This window comes from Oncorhynchus tshawytscha, linkage group LG05 (assembly GCF_018296145.1).
Source record: "Oncorhynchus tshawytscha isolate Ot180627B linkage group LG05, Otsh_v2.0, whole genome shotgun sequence".
NCBI classification, from domain to species: Eukaryota; Metazoa; Chordata; class Actinopteri; order Salmoniformes; family Salmonidae; genus Oncorhynchus; species Oncorhynchus tshawytscha.
In genome coordinates this window covers 54,556,681-54,574,755 of record NC_056433.1, presented here as the reverse complement: position 1 = coordinate 54,574,755, position 18,075 = coordinate 54,556,681, and the positions used below count along the sequence as shown (strand labels likewise).

Sequence of the window (18,075 nt, the reverse complement as noted above, 5' to 3'; positions counted from 1 at the left end):
TGAAACATATAAATCAGATGATTTATATTTAAGGACAGAAAATCGATATACAATCCTGAAATCAGCAGTACTGCCAATAGTAAAACAAAGCTTAAAATGATGTTTGAGTGAACCCTGAATATAGAACATTTGCTTCCAGACACGGTAGACACCTCACCACTCTATTGAGAAGCATGTACATGACAAAAGAGGAAAGGCCCACCCCCCCACTTGTACCATGTCATGAGGATACCTGGACCTCCTATTGAGATGTACCTTTTAAGTAAATCAGGTGAAAAAAGTAGACTGGAGTGCGAATTTTAAACTCTGTTAGGGATCAGTTGTAAATCCTCAGTTCATAAAACAGCAGAACAATATAGGAGATTTTAACAGATAGAAATATGATAATATTATAATGTAGGCTGAAATATGATTATGAACATGTATGTGGGCAACTACATTCCAATACTTTAAGTAGGAGTGGTGCTAGTACAGAAAAACAATATCACCCCTTTCATATTATCACTGGGTGGTTCCTTACATAATATAACTGTGTTCGCATTTGCTACATTTTGCATAGAGATTCTCCATCAGTGCACATGAAGTGCTGTCTCTAAGTGACAATAAAGGGACAATAAGTCAGCCAGCAGTAGAGGGTGAAATTGGGTACAGTCTGTGTTCACCTGAATATGACACTCCTGCAATGCCCTCAGGCTCAAATTTACTCTGTGATTAAATAGCATGGCTTAAGTATAAAATATCTGTGTGAAATGCCTGAAGGTAAAGCAAAAGTTATCTCATTCTCAGCTTCAGAGCTTACTGGGGGGGGGGATTCCTGTTTTCTAGACTTTTGAGATGATCCCTAAGCAGTTTATTGACCATCAGAGTAAGTTGTGAAGCTAAACAGCCAGTGAAGTGGAGCGGCAGCAACAGTGCATAATGAGTTCCACTGAACAGCAGCAGCCGTAGCGGCAGTATCTCTCCCTTACACACACATTTACTTGCAGGGCTGTCTCTCTCCCTTACACACACATTTACTTGCAGGGCTGTCTCTCTCCCTTACACACACATTTACTCGCAGGGCTGTCTCTCTCCCTTACACACACATTTACTCGCAGGGCTGTCTCTCTCCCTTACACACACATTTACTCGCATGCTTCCGTAGTGAAAGAGCACACTGCCACCAGTCCAGGCTTTCACTGTGGCAGAGCTCCATCCTCCCCTAGACACAAAGCCCCGTGCCTACTGGGATCCAGGTTCTGGGTCTGGAACACAAAGAACAGAGAGAGTAGAGAGACTTCAGTTGCCTTTTTATCTGCAGAGGAAGAGGGAGTTAGTAGATGCTCTATAGATAGGGAGGTAGCGCGGGGGGAGAGGGGGAACAAAGCGATTTGCAGTCAGGCTCAGCTGCTGATGCTACAAGCTGGAGGCTCACTGACTGCTATAGGAAGCTGGAGGCTCACTGACTGCTATAGGAAGCGGGAGGCTCACTGACTGCTATAGAAAGCTGGAGGCTCATTGACTACTATAGGAAGCTGGAGTAGCAACATCACAGTACCGCACACACACTCCGGACGGACAGACCGCGGAACCAGAGACACACAGACACATACACGCTGAGTGAGGAACAGGTTTGCGAATGTGGATGGACCAGTCAAGTTCCAGTCCTGGGTAAGCCAACTTCCTCTGATACACAAGCTCCACACACACAGGCATGCACCCAGTATAGACACCGAACAGAGAGAACTAAGAATGGGTACTCCGACACTGACACCCACCTGTAATTAACTGAAGGCATAAAAACATTATTTAATTAGGTTCTCAAACCACAGATTAGGTCATAGATGCGTGAATGGATACTGTCTCTTCATTGTGTTTTGACTCCCTGCCTTGTGGACTTTTGTGCGGTTTCCTATCACATCAGTGTCATCCCAACCCTTCTGTTATTTCTCTCAGAGGCTCTGTTTGTTGTTTCTACATCAGCCTCAGGTCAAATTAGGTTTTGGGGTTATGGAGTCATAACAGATAATCAAATCCAATTTTATTGGTCACATACACATATTTAGCAGATGTTATTGCGGGTGTAGCGAAATGCTTGTCTTCCTAGCTCCAGCAGTGGAGTAGTATCTAACAATTAACAATACACACAAATCTAAAAGAATGGAATTAAGAAATACAGTGCGGCAAAAAAGTATTTAGTCAGCCACCAATTGTGCAAGTTCTCCCACTTAAAAATATGAGAGAGGCCTGTAATTTTCATCATTCATTTTCAACTATGACAGACAAAATTAGGAAAAAAAATCCAGAAAATCACATTGTGGGATTTTTAATGAATTTATTTGCAATTTATGGTGTAAAATAAGTATTTGGTCACCGACAAACAAGCAAGATTTCTGGCTCTCACAGACCTGTAACTTCTTCTTTAAGAGGCTCCTCTGTCCTCCACTCGTTACCTGTATTAATGGCACCTGTTTGAACTTGTTATCAGTATAAACGACATCTGTCCACAACCTTAAACAGTCACACTCCAAACTCCACTATGGCCAATACCAAAGAGCTGTCAAAGGACACCAGAAACAAAATTGTAGACCTGCACCAGGCTGGGAAGACTGAATCTGCAATAGGTAAGCAGCTTGGTTTGAAGAAATCAACTGTGGGAGCAATTATTAGGAAATGGAAGACATACAAGACCACTGATAATCTCCCTCGATCTGGGGCTCCACGCAAGATCTCATCCCGTGGGGTCAAAATGATCACAGAACGGTGAGCAAAAATCTCAGAACCACACGGGGGGACCTAGTGAATGACCTGCAGAGAACTGGGACCAAAGTAACAAAGCCTACCATCAGTAACACACTACGCCGCCAGGGACTCAAATCCTGCAGTGCCAGACGTGTCCCCCTGCTTAAGCCAGTACATGTCCAGGCCCGTCTGAGTTTGCTAGAGAGCATTTGGATGATCCAGAAGAAGATTGGGAGAATGTCATATGGTCAGATGAAACCAAAATATAACTTTTTGGTAAAAATTCAACTCGTCGTGTTTGGAGGACAAAGAATGCTGAGTTGCATCCAAAGAACACCATACCTACTGTGAAGCATGGGGGTGGAAACATCATGCTTTGGGGCTGTTTTTCTGCAAAGGGACCAGGACGACTGATCCGTGTAAAGGAAAGAATGAATGGGGCCATGTATCGTGAGATTTTGAGTGAAAACCTCCTTCCATCAGCAAGGGCATTGAAGATGAAACGTGGCTGGGTCTTTCAGCATGACAATGATCCCAAACACACTGCCCAGGCAACGAAGGAGTTGCTTGGTAAGAAGCATTTCAAGGTCCTGGAGTGGCCTAGCCAGTCTCCAGATCTCAACCCCATAGAAAATCTTTGGAGGGAGTTGAAAGTCCGTGTTGCCCAGCAACAGCCCCAAAACATCACTGCTCTAGAGGAGATCTGCATGGAGGAATGGGCCAAAATACCAGCAACAGTGTGTGAAAACCTTGTGAAGACTTACAGAAAACGTTTGACCTCTGTCATTGCCAACATAGGGTATATAACAAAGTATTGAGATAGACTTTTGTTATTGACCAAATACTTATTTCCACCGTCATTTGCAAATAAATTCATTAAAAATCCTACAATGTGATTTTCTGGATTTTTTTTCTCATTTTGTCTGTCATAGTTGAAGTGTACATATGATGAAAATTACAGGCCTCTCTCATCTTTTTAAGTGGGAGAACTTGCACAATTGGTGGCTGACTAAATACTTTTTTGCCCCACTGTATATAAATATTAGATCGAGCAATGTTGGAGCGGAATTGACTAAAATACAGTAGAATAGAATACAGTATATAGATATGAGATGAGAAAAGCAGTATGTCAACATTATGAAAGGGACTAGTGTTCCATTATTAAAGTGGCTAGTGATTCCAAGTCTATGTGTATAGGACAGCAGCCTCTAAGGTACAAGGTTGAGTAACCGGTTGGAAGCTGGCTAGTGATAGCAATAGATTGTCTAGCTCCTTTGAAAACAGACATCTGATCTTGTTATCTCTGTAGGTGGGTATTCTCTCCTTGTCCCTAAAACGTGTCTTCTCTATTTGCTTCCTCTGTGCCGCCCTGCTCGGCCTGTGTCTTTGCTCATCCTCACACAATTAGATCTTAATTACCAGGACATGGGCCTGAGAGAAGGTTGCACCCCAGGATCGATCCTGCAGGCGTATCACGGTGAGGGGGACGTGTTGTCTGACTCCCTGTCCTGCCACAGTCAGACTGACTGGCTTAGTGGGACTGACTGACTGTGGAGCTCCTCTAGGGCTTCTAGCCTCCCTAGACACGCAGACCGTGAGAGGGAGACAGGCAGGCAGGCAGACAGACAGACAAGCGAAACAATAACTGCTGGTGGAACGCAGTTCAGTTCTCCTATCCAATTCACCTGCCTATATGCCTGGAGTTATTTCTGATGATGCCTGTCCTTATTGGTTTTCCTGATGTTTGTTACGTGAGAGATAAGATGAGATGCGATTATACTTGGTCTATCACGGGATATTGGTTCTTCAGAAACAGAAGGGCACCGGTAGCTATTGGACTTATACAGCTCAGTCAATTGTGTTTTAACAGCATCTAGCCACAGTATAACCCTGTCCATCCATAACGAAATGTCCTAATGAATGTTTATGGCATCCAGAATGCATCAGAGTGCAATGTATCCATTATGCCTGCGGTCCTTTGCCATCTCCTGCTGTTGCATATAAAGATGTCCACTGTGCTCAAATGTGACATTACATCTCCTCAGCACTGGCAGTGCCGAGCTTCATTGTGTTCCATCATGGCTTTACGAGGCCAGTAAAACCCATGCATCCCCTGTCATCAGGCTTAATACACTGCTACTATCACAGTCTGCAGTAGAGAATGAGGGAACACGTAGAGGTGTAGTGGAGGACAACCCAGGGGCTACTAGTGGCATGTCAGTGGCCACAGTGAAAATGTCCAGCTGGACAGTTCACTCTTGAAATATACCTCCCACTCACTCAGTTGCATAATGAAAGTTCAGAATGACCTGTCCTTGCCAAACTGCAGCGCTGTCCCTTGGCAACATCAATCGTACCTTAAGAACATCAAACCTGGATCACAGCTCATGAAAGTAATTGAAGAGACAGATTGACAACATTGAAAAGAGCCTGTCTTACACGTTTGTGTGAGGGCTTTCATTTACTACATTGCCTTGTTATGAAGGTGTACTATGTACAATAGAGGTGTAGTGATTGGAATTAGCACCATTATGTTACTTGATTCAGTATTGTACTATGATGTCTACCTGCTGGTGACCAAAGCTAATAAGTAACATTATTCTGCAACAATAGGGAATATTCCTCAGTTCGATCAGAGGTGGACATATCATCAATCCTATCATCATATCGCACCTATCCAATTGTCACCTCCACGAACCCTAATGCATTTCCTCTGTTTCCCCGGTCCCCTTGTTGAGTGGAGCCCTTGAACCCGTCGTGTAGTTACATTTGGCATCTGAGCTAATGAGTTTGCCTGTATCCCCTTTGTAGCACCCAGAGCATCTGCCAGCGCAGATACTAAAATAGCAGGGCAGAACAGAGGAGAGGCGGAAATAGGGATTTGTATTACTTTGTATGTCTTTTGGGTTTCGGCATGAAAGAGAATGAACAAGTCATGTCTATACAAGGGTGCTGAGAAAAAACACTCATTAGTAGTGGTATACTGTATGTGCTGTAGCTGGTTATTATTTCTATATGGTCAATGTGATCTGCTACAGCCTGGAATATATATTGAGGAGTGATCAAGTCATTTTGTTCAGGTTTTTAGTTGTTGGTTTCCCATCACATTTCATATCAATTATTGAGCAACAATATATTTGTAATCATTTTTTCTAAAATGCACTCAGAAACACTTAGATCCTGTTATTTTCAGAAGGTCAACAAAATGGCAGAAGATAGAGGTATGGTAGTGTAAGAGGCTAGCAGTTAAAAACATGAACCTTTTAGGTGTAACTGAGTGTGGCCGCAGAGCCGCTAAATCACCTAGTGGGCAGTTTTACGAGGAGGGGGCTGTGAGTTTATATACTTGTCAGTCTCCACCTCATTTGATTTGATGTATTTTCTGGGCATGGCAGCTCCACTTGAAATAGTGTGACTTTCTGGCCATAAAACAGATCTCTCTCCGGTATGGTACATGAGTGGGTTGTGGGGGCAGCAGGGTGAGTTCTACAGGCTCTATACTACAGTAGCTGTATCACTCATAGGCCATAGCGTCTCTGGCATTCCTGTTTTATCCCACCTATTTGCTTGGGCCTTTGGGGACGATGGTTCAGGTTCCTCTCTCTCTCTCTCTCTGTGTGGACCTATTGTTTGGGTCAGCTCTTTAATTATGTAATTAGATTAATAATCATCTAGTCATCAAACAAGCCACAAGCTGGTTGTACCAATGTGCCATAATGTGATTGATGTGACTCCACAGGGTGTTTGATTACCCGGCCCAGGGTCTGCCCACCACTTGCCAGCAGGTGGCTTTAATTTGATTGATTTATAAGTGTTTGCCCAAAATAGCTGTTATATTGTATAACTGTTCCCACACACAGCCCCGACCCTGGCTATAAGTCATAATAGAATCCTCTTTATTGTGTAACCAGCCTTAAACAGATTGCTGCTCTGTGCAAATGGGAGTATTTAACATTAGATGGATCAATCCGTTTTCACATGGAGCATTTAACACACGTTAGTTAATAGTTTACAGGGCCGACTGAGCTTGGAACTGGCAACGTTCAGCAGGGGAGTGAGTGACAGGTGAAGATGGGTGATCAGTCACATTGTGCTGGAGTTCAGTCATCCACCCGCACTCTCCTCAATCAGCCTCGCTGTCTATTGCAGGGGATCATGGTATCAGTTCAGAAGCATGCTACATTTTAGCTGTTCAGCATTAAATAGTAATGCGTCAGTTCATCAAATCATGTTATGAAGAGGCAGAGGATACAGCAGCAGAAGGAGAGCAGAGCAGAGCAGACACTGCTATCCAGCAGCAGGGAGTCGGGTAAATTATATTTTATTTCTGAGAGCTGTGGCAAAGTGTGGCAGCGAGGGGAGCTAATGATAAACTGTAAACCCAGTTGTTTCCTTCATTATGCAGGGTTAATGTGTATGTGATGTGAAGAGCCGACGGCAAGAGGAAGAGAAGAAAGGCCTCCTCCTCTCCCAAAGCATCCCAGGAGTTGGAGTGTATTTTTAGGTCATTTGCTACTTTTTATTTTGTATTTTTTTTTACATTTGCAGGGGAAGGGACCTATTCTATTTCTATCTGGATGTTTGGAACTAAGATATTGAATGTCTGTACATGTTGGTGACAGTTGATGGTGAGATCTTTCAGCTTCACTGTCAGAGCAAGTTTGATCAGAAATACAGTGCTGAGAATCCAGGCTTTGAACTACATGAAAGACAGGACTTTTCATTGTATTGAGGCCTGCACTGGAATCTATGATATGCTGTGCACACACTGCATATTTCTGTCAACTCACATGAGAATTTGACTTCACTGGCTGCTTATACATTAGCTTTATTGTCATTTAGTACACTCTTATCCAGAGCAACTTATAGGAGCAAATAGTTTTAAGTGCATTGCTCAAGGGCACATGGGCATATTTTTCACCTAACCGGCTCGGGGATATTCGAACCAGCAACCTTTTAATCCCTGGCCCAACACCCTTAACTGCTAGCTTAACTGCCGTATACAGACAGAGTGAGGGGAATACTTTGTTGTTGAGTATGTGTGTGTATGTGTCGCCTCTCTCAGAGCCTTTATGAGCAGGGCTGAGGAACATTTGGTATGCATTGTGGGTGTGTTTCTGGATGGCATTCACTGTTCACTCTATTTGACAGGTATACTCATCTCTCTGCACCGGGTTGCACACTCTTAAGGTTAAGAGGACGGAGCGCCTTTGGTTCATGAATTCATCATGGGAGTTGAAATGGATGCAGAGGCATCGCTGCCTCTCTCCACTCCAGCATGCATCTGGCTGAAATGAATTATGCAGCTTTCTTAGAAATAAATACACAACCATCACAGATTCACAGATTGGCCATTTGTATGGCAGTAAACTGTCAGAAATCTCCCTCTCCAATCCTCTATCTAGCATGTCTTCCCTGCCCCTCTCCCTGTCTCATCACTCGCTCTCATCTCAGACCAATCAATCTCTCGTACTTCAGATGAGGAGCGGCCTTTCTTCCTTCATGGTGTGGTGAAGGCTGATTGGTGGATGTGTCTGGGTTAACATTGTCTAAGGGGCCTATTATCTGTGTGTCGGCACAGAGTTTGTTGTTTGTGTGCTTGGCTGTGCTGTTTCTTTGAGACTAACTGCCTGCATGCGTTTATACAGCATGCTGTTTTATCCCAGCTCCAGTGAAGCCAGTGAATTCCTGTGTGGTGTCAGAAGAGATCTGTGTTTGATGTGCAGCACCCAATTACCCAGGGACCTCATTGTACAGAGCAGACCATGGCATGCTGCCTACCCAAGCCTTTGGGAAGCTATGAGGTGAATATGGGACCTCTATGTTAGCATCTGCCCAAATCCAGGGTCAGTAAAATTACAATTAATTCTGATTTCAATTGACACCTTTAGTGTGACTCAATTTAGTTTGTTATCATTACGCTAGACATGCTACAGACTGTCGCCATTGTAAATTGAGACTCTATTGTTGGCCTTTTGGTGGCATTTTCTATAAGGCAAATAATCAATAATTCATGATCTATATTGTAGATTCAAATGACATGTGATTGTAAAAACGTATGATACATCTCACATAGTACTATTCCTGTTGGGAGGCCGGCCCAGCTTGCAGGGGTAGGAATCACATACTGGGATGGAGAGCAAGCAGCTGAGTCCTCCTTCCCCTCCTCTTAAGTCCCTCTTCATCCCTCTCTCCTTCCCTTTCTCCCATAAGCTCTAAAAAAAAAGCAGCTGAGTCCCCTGCTATCTTTCCCTCCTCTCCAATCCTTCCACATTCCTCCCCTCTCTTTTTTCATTCTAAGCTTTCATCAGGGAGAACTCAGAACCTCTGTTGTTTGCACGGTTCAGTGTGAACTCTCCCTGGAGCATTAGGCAGACTTTAGCAAGGCCACTGCACAGTGGGGTAGTATTTCTCTAACGCTGAGATTTACACCGGAGAGACAGGAGAGAGCACCTGTCAAATACACATCCAATCACACACGTCTGCACTCTCCGCAGCGCCTCAACTTCGGCAAAACCCTTTTTTCTGCTCTCTCTTCTTCCCTGGTTCTGTCAAATTGTATAATCCCTCATCACCTTTCCTTAAACCCTCTTTCTACTTTACTCTGTTTCTTGTGATTAGTTTTTTTTTCAAATTCTTTCCTTCTTCAGGATTTTTTTTTTTTCGCTTCCTCTCCATCAATTTGTAATTTCTGCCATATCATCCTGCAGACTTCTCTTTTTCCTTAACTGTAATTTAAATTATTCTCCCCTCCTTTTGACTTTCCTTCAACTGTTTACTCGTCATGGTCACTCGGTCTCTCCACACCTCGATTTTCTTCCCTCTCTCTCCCTCTGTAACAAGGGGCTATATCAGATCGTGTTAGATTGATTTCTATGTAGACATGGCTCTGTAGTTTGTCCTGAAAAAAGTTTCTCCCAAGTGTGTGTGATACCTACTCAACTTGTCTCCTGCACTGACTCTGAAGTTATGTCTAGCCCCAAGTCGTTATATTTTTGTATTGTGCTTTATGCCATTTGCCTCATAACTCCTGCATGCTTTGTTTACTATGAACTTGCTTGTTTACCCAACTGTGGGACAGACTATGTTCGTTCCCACACTTGGGATGCTGACTCTCTATTGGTTAGACGGACTCCTGGCCTCCCATCCTATTCTAACCACCTCTCGCTGGTTTTGTATTCATGTTACATGATGAAATCGCTGTACAATATGATCTTATTGCCATCTAATGCACATTCAAATGAGGACAGCTCTCCCTGTCCTCTGCCATGCCCTGATTATATTACTGCTGCTGATATCTAGAAATGTGCATGTACACCCTGGCCCATCTACTGTTGCTAGCCCCAATTCTGACTCTGATATCTGCTTCACTGATTTCTGCCCTCATAAAAGCCTTGGTTTTCTGCACGTTAACACTAGAAGCTTATTACCTAAAATGGATCAATTGAAAGCTTGGGTTCACAGCTCCAATCCAGATGTGTTGGTCATTACTGAGACGTGGTTAAGAAAGAGTGTTTTGAACACTGATGTTAACCTTTCTGGTTAGAACCTTTTTTGTCAAGACAGATCTTCCAAAGGTGGTGGAATGGCAATCTTTACCAAGGAACACCTTCCGTGCTTGGTTGCTAGATGACCTAAACTGGGACATGCTTAAACCACTTGACCAAGTCCTAAAGCAATGGGACTCCCTAAATCTTTCTCAGATTACTACCAATCCCACAAGGTATGACTCCAAACACCCAGAAAAGGCTGCTCTCCTTAATGTTATCCTCGCAAACATTCCTGATGATATTAGTCAGGTGTTTTCTGTAATGACCATAGGGACCACTGTTTTACAGCCTATGTTTGTAATGGCTGCTCAGTGAAACAACTTGTCCTGATTCATAGACGCTTGCAAAAACACTTGAATGAGCAAGGCTTCCTTCATGAACTGGCCTCTGTAAACTGGTATAGAAGCAGCTTTATCCCCTCTGTTGAAGATGCTTGGACCTTCTGTTTCAATATTTTCAGTGGTTTTGTTAACAAACACGCCCCCATAAAGAAAATGAGAATTAAAAACAGGTTCAGCCCCTGGTTCGACCCTGATCTGGCAGTTACTCCACCTCAAGAATTCCATTTGCCAAAAGGCTCGGCATACTCAGCCTGACTGGCTCTCGTTCAGGAAAATGAGAAATAAGTGTACTCAGGCTATGCGGAAGGTCAAAGTTAGTTACTTTAAGGAGCAGTTCTCTCTCTGGGTCTAATCCCAATAAGTTCTGGAAAATGGTTAAATACCTGGACAATAAACCCTCCTCCTCACAGCTGCCCATGTCCCTTAATGTTGATGATGTGGTTGTTATTGACAAGAAGCACATGGCTGAGCTCTTTAATCACCACTTCATTGAGTCAGGATTTCTATTTGACTCAGCCATCCCTCCTTGTCCGTCCAACCTTTCCTTATCTCCCACCCCTTCTAATACGACTAGCCCTGATGCTCCTCCCTCTTTTCCCCTGCCCCGCTACAAAGTTTCTCCATGCAGGCGGTCACTGAGTCAGAGGTGCTAAAGGAGCTCTTTAAATTTGACCACAAAAACAATCTGGGTCAGAAGGTTTAGAACCTTTCTTCTTTAAGGTTGATGCCCCTATCATTGCCAAGCCTATCTCTGACCTTTTTTAACCTGTCTCTCTTCTCTGGGGAGGTTCTCATTGCTTGGAAGGCAGTCCCGGTGCATCCTTTATTTAATAATTAAAGCTAATTCTAACTGTTAAAGGTCCATTTCTATTTTGCCCTGTTTATCAAAAGTGTTGGAAAAACATGTCAATAATCGGCTACACATGCCTCTCCCTAATGTCAATATGCCTTGTCTATTGCTGTTTTGGTTTGTGATTTTTGTCTTATTTCACTGTAGAGCCTACAGCCCTGCTCAATATGCCTTAGCTAGCCCTTTTGTTCCACCCCCACACATTCAGTGACAGCACCTGGCTTAAATGGTGCTTCTAGAGACAAAACCTCTCTCATCGTCACTCAATGCCTAGGCTTACCTCCACTGTACTCACATCCTACCATACCCTTGTCTGTACATTATGCCTTGAATCTATTCTTCAGTGCCCAGAAACCTGCTCCTCTTACTCTCTGTTCCGAACGCACTAGACGACCAGTTCTTTTACCCTTTAGCCGTACTCTTATCCTACTCCTCCTCTGTTCCTCTGGTGATCTAGATGTTAACCCAGGCCCTGTAGCCCCCAGCATCACTCCCACTCCCCAGGTGCTCTCATTTTATGCATGTTAACATTAGAAGCCTCCTCCCTAAGTTTGTTTTATTCACTGCTTTAGCACACTCCGCCAACCCGGATGTCCTAGCCGTGTCTGAATCCTAGCTTAGGAAGGACACCAAAAATCCTATAAATAACTATAACATTTTCTGACAAGATAGAACTGACAAAGGGGGCGGATTTGCAATCTACTGCAGAGATAGCCTGCAGAGTTCTGTCATACTATCCAGGTCTGTGCCCAAACAATTCGAGCTTCTCCTTTCAAAAATCCATCTTTCCAGAAACAAGTCTCACACCGTTGCCGCTTGTTATAGACCCCCTTCAGCCCCCAGCTGTTCCCTGGACACCATATGTGAATTGATCGGCCCCCATCTATCTTCAGTATTTGTACTGTTAGGTGACCTAAACTGGGACATGCATAACACCCCGGCCGTCCTACAATCTAACCTAGATGCCCTCAATCTCACACAAATTATCAAGGAACCTACCAGGTACAACCCTAAATCCGTAACCATGTGGGCACCCTCTTAGATATCATCCTGACCAACTTGCCCTCTAAATACACCTCTGCTGTCTTCAACCAGGATATCAGCAATCACTGCCTCATTGTCTGCGTGCGTAATGGGTCTGCGGTCAAACGACCACCCCTCATCACTTTCAAACGCTCCCTAAAACACTTCAGCGAGCAGGCCTTTCTGATCGACCTGGCCCGGGTATCCTGGAAGGATATTGACCTCATCCCGTCAGTAGAGGATGCCTGGTTGCTCTTCAAAAGTGCTTTTCTCTCCATCTTAAATAAGCATGCCCCATTTAAAAAATGTAGAACTAAGAACAGATATAGCCCTTGGTTTCCCCCATACTTGACTGCCCTTGACCAGCACAAAAACATCCTGTGGCGTTCTGCATTAGCATCGAATAGCCCCTGCGGCATGCAACTTTTCAGGGAAGTCAGGAACCAATATACTGAGTCAGTTACGAAAGCTAAGGCTAGCTTTTTCAAACAGAAATTTGCTGCCTGTAGCACTAATTCCAAAAAGTTTTGGGACACTGTGAAGTCCATGGAGAATAAGAGCACCTCCTCCCAGCTGCCCACTGCACTGAGGATAGGAAACACTGTCACCACTGATAAATCTACGATAATCAATCTTTTTTGCTTTTACCCCCTTTTTCTCCCCAATTTCGTAGTATCCAATTATTAGTAGTTACTATCTTGTCTCATCGCTACAACTCCCGTACGGGCTCGGGAGAGACGAAGGTTGAAAGCCATGTGTCCTCAGAAACACAAACCAACCAAGCCGCACTGCTTCTTAACACAGCGTGCATCCAACACGGAAGCCGGCCGCACCAATGTGTCGGAGGAAACACCGTGCACCTGGCGACCTTGGTTAGCGTGCAGGAGTTGCTGGTGCGCGATGAGACAAGGATATCCCTACCGGCCAAACCCTCCCGAACCCGGACGACACTAGGCCAATTGTGCGTCGCACCACGGACCTCCCAGTCGCGGCCGGCTGCGACAGAGCCTGGGCGCAAACCCAGAGTCTCTGGTGGCACAGCTAGCTCTGCGATGCAGGGCCCTGGACCACTGCGCCACCTGGGAGGCCGATAATCGATCATTTCAATGAGCATTTTTCCACGGCTCGCCAGGCATTCCACCTGGTTACCCTTAACCCGTGCCAACATCTCAGCACCCCCTGCAGCAACCCCCCCTCCCCTCTCCTTCACCCAAATCCAGACAGCTGATGTTCTGAAAGAGCTGCAAAATCTGGATCCCTACAAATTAGCTGGGCTAGACAATCTGGACCCTCTCTTTCTAAAATTATCCTCCGGAATTGTTGCAACCCCTATTACTAGCTTATTCAACCTCTCTTTCGTATCGTCTGAGATCCCCAAAGATTATAAAGTTGCCGCGGTCATACCCCTCTTCAAATGGGGAGGGAGACACTCTAGACCCAAACTGTTATAGACCTATATCCATCCTGACCTGCCTTTCTAAAATCTTCGTATGCCAAGTTAATAAACAGATCACCGACCATTTCAAATCCCACAGTACCTTCTCCACTATGCAATCTGGTTTCCGAGCTGGTCATGAGTGCACTTCAGCCACGTTCAAGATCCTAAACGATATCATAACCGCCATCGATAAAAGACAGTACTGTGGAGCCATCTTCATCGACCTGGCCAAGGCTTTCGACTCTGTCAATCACCGCATTCTTATCGGCAGACTCAATAGCCTTGGCTTCTCAAATAACTACTTCTCAGAGTTCAGTGTGTCAAATCGGAGGGCCTATTGTCTAGAACTCTGGAAATCTCTATGAGAGTGCCACAGGGTTCAATTCTCGGGCCGACTCTATTCTCTGTATATATCAATGATGTCGCTCTTGCTGCTGGTGATTCTCTTATCCACCTATACGCAGACGACACCATTCTGTATACATCTGGCCCTTCTTTGGACACTGTACTAACAAACATCCAAACGAGCTTCAACGCCATACTACACTCCTTCCGTGGCCTCCAACTGCTTTTAAATGCTAGTAAAACTAAGTGCATGCTCTCCAACCGATTGCTGCCCACACCCTCCCACCCGACTAGCATCACTACTCTGGACGGTTCTGACCTAGAATATGTGGACAACTACAAATACCTAGGTGTCTGGTTAGACTGTAAACTCTCCTTCTAGGCTCACATTAAGCATCTCCAATCCAAAATTAAATCTAGAATCGGCGTCCTATTTCGCAACAAAGCCTCCTTCACTCATGCTGCTAATTGGGGCAGCAGGGTAGCCTAGTGGTTAGAGTGTTAGACTAGTAACTGGAAGGTTGCAAGTTCAAACCCCCGAGCTGACAAGGTACAAACCTGTCGTTCTGCCCCTGAACAGGTAGGTAACCCACTGTTTCTAGGCTGTCATTGAAAATCATTTTAACTGACTTGCCTAGTTAAATAAAGGTTAAAAAAAAACATACCGTTGTAAAACTGACTATCCCACTGATCCTTGACTTTGGCGATGTCATTTACAAAATAGTACTCAGAGCACGCGCTCCAGCAGGTATATTTCACTGGTTATCCCCAAAGCCAACACTTACCTTGGCCTTCTTTCCTTCTAGTTCTCTGCTCCCAATGACTGGAACGAATTGCAAAAATCACTGACACTGGAGTCTTATATCTCCCTCTCTAACTTTAAGCATCAGCTGTTAGAGAAGCTTACTGATCACTGTACCTGTACACAGCCAATCTGTAAATAGCAGACCCAACTACCTCATCCCCATATTATTACTTACCCTCTTGCTCTTTTGCACCCCAGTATCTCTACTTGCACATCATCATCTGCACTTCTATCACTCCAGTATCAATGCTAAATTGTAATTATATTTGCCTCTAGGGCCTATTTATTGCCTACCTCCCTACTCTTCTACATTTGCACACACTGTACATAGATTTGTCTATTTTTCTCTTTTTATTTTGTGTTATTGGCTGTACGTTTGTTTATGTGTAACTCTGTGCTGTTGTTTTTGCCACACTGCTTTTCTTTATCTTGGCCAGGTCGCAACTGCCTATCGGTTAAATAAAGGTGAAATAAATACAGATATACAAGTAAAAATAATCAACTGACTGGCTTTCTTGATGTCTATAGTATTCTCTCTGGTATGCAATCTGGTTTCTGCTCAGGTTATAGATGTGTCACTGCAAGATCCTAAATGTTGTCACCATTGCCCTTGATTCTAAGCAATGTTGTGCTGCTATTTTTATTGACTTGGCCAAAGCTTTTGATACGGTAGACCATTTCATTCTTGTGGGCCGGCTAAGGAGTATTGGTGTCCCTGAGGGGTCTTTGGCCTGGTTTGCTAATTACCTCTCTCAAAGAGTGCAGTGTATGAAGTCAGAACATCTCCTGTCTCAGACACTGTTCAATCCTAGGCCCCACGCTCTTCTCAATTTACATTAACAACACAGCTCAGGCAGTAGGAAGCTCTTTCATCCATTTATATGCAGATGATTGTCTTATACTTAGCTGGCCCCTCCCCAGATGTTGTGTTAATAAACGCTCTACAACAAAGCTTTCTTAGTGTCCAACAAGCTTTCTCTGCCCTTAACCTTGTCCTGAACACCTCCAAAACAAAGGTCATGTGGTTTGGTAAGAAGAATGCCCTTCTTCCCACAGGTGTTATTACTACCACTGAGGGTTTAGAGCTTGAGGTAGTCACCTCATTCAAGTACTTGGGAGTATGGCTAGATGGTACACTGTCCTTCTCTCAGCACATATCAAAGCTGCAGGCTAAGGTTAAATCTAGACTTGGTTTCCTCTATTGTAATCGCTCCTCTTTTACCACAGCTGCCAAACTAACCCTGATTCAGATGACCATCCTACCCATGCTAGATTACGGAGACACAATTTATAGATTGGCAGGGGAAGGTGCTTTAGAGCGGCTAGACGTGCTTTACGATTCGGCCATCAGGCTTGCCACAAACGCACTTATAGGACACAGCACTGGACTCTATACTCCTCTGTAAACTGGTCATCTGTTTACCCTTCACAAGACCCACTGGTTGATGCTTATTTATAAAAAACTCTTAGGTCTCACTCCCCCCTATCAGAGATACCTACTGCAGCCCTCATCCTCCACACCCGCCAGTCACATTCTGTTAAAGGTCCCCAAAGCGCACACATCCCTGGGTCGCTCCTCTTTTCAGTTCGCTGCAGCTAGCGACTGTAACGAGCTGCAAAAACACTCAAACTGAACAGTTTTATCTCCATCTCTTCATTCAAAGAGTCAATCATGGACACTCGTACTGACAGTTGTGGCTGCTTCGCGTGATGTATTGTTGTCTCTGTCTTCTTGCCCTTTGTGCTGTTGTATGTGCCCAATAATGTTTGTACCATGTTTTGTGCTGCTACAATGTTGTGCTGCTGCCATGTTTTGTTGCTACCATGCTGTGTTGTCATGTGTTGCTACCATGCTGTGTTGTCATGTGTTGCTACCATGCTGTGTTGTCATGTGTTGCTACCATGCTGTGTTGTCATGTGTTGCTACCATGCTGTGTTGTCATGTGTTGCTGCCATGCTGTGTTGTCATGTGTTGCTACCATGCTGTGTTGTCATGTGTTGCTACCATGCTGTGTTGTCATGTGTTGCTGCCACGCTATGTTGTTGTCTTAGGTCTCTCTTTATGTAGTGTTGTGGTGTATGTTTTGGCCTATATTTTAATTTTTGATCCCAGCCCACGTCCCCGCAGGAAGCCTTTTGCGTTTTGGTAGGCCGTCATTGTAAATAAGAATTTGTTCTTCAATGACTTGCCTAGTTAAAAAAAGGTTAAATAGATAAAATAGTTCATTTGAATTCAAGCCCTTTTACCAGATGGGTTCTCCTCTGGAATATCGTCTCCCCTCATTTGTGTATTTGGCTAAGAATGTTATAGATACAGTGCAATGGGCTAGTAATTATATCTGTAGATGTATCACCAGTTCATTATCTATGATGTGATGAGAGACTTTCCTCCCTATGTGCCGTGAAGAAGATTGCCAATGTTTTCTGTGGCTCTTAATTGCATTAGCAATTAGTGTAATTAGCGTAATCTTGCCAAATAGCATTGGCATGAAAACCTCATTATTTGGCTTTATCAAGAAATAGACATTATTAACACTCAGAGAATAGCTCACTAAAGAAATAAATTACCCAACAACATTACCTCATAGCAAAATGTAACATCAATGCTGGTCTGTGAAGTGGACCTTCTTCTTTTTATGGTGAACAAACATGAAGCAAAATACTATTTTCATTACAACTGTATCACAATAATTGCCTGTTGGACTGGACGTGTCAAATTTTATTGGTCACATACACGTGTTTAGCAGATGTTATTGCGGATGAAGCGAAATTGTTTTGTTTATAGCTCCAACAGTGCAGTAAAATCGAACAATTTCACAACAATACACACAATACACACAAATCTAAGTAAAATGAAGAATGTATAAATATATGGACGAGCAATGTCAGAGCGGCAGTCCAAACGTGCCCTCAGCTCCACCCAGTTCAAACAGTTTACATCACACACCAATCTCCCCGCAGACTAGGCTCACAGTGCTCCATGTCGCTTGTGATTGGGTCAG

The 18,075-nt window shown here is 44.0% G+C and overlaps 1 protein-coding gene across 1 annotated transcript in view; it reads left to right on the top strand.

The window, feature by feature from the left end:
* The first annotated feature begins 954 nt into the window (after nt 1-954).
* The window catches only part of lingo3a (leucine rich repeat and Ig domain containing 3a), a 34,567-nt gene continuing 17,446 nt past the window's right edge, over nt 955-18,075 (top strand). Inside the window, exon 1 of the mRNA XM_024421548.2 lies at nt 955-1,650. The gene's annotated coding sequence lies outside the window, so the exon portion shown is untranslated. The remainder of the gene's footprint in view (nt 1,651-18,075) is intronic.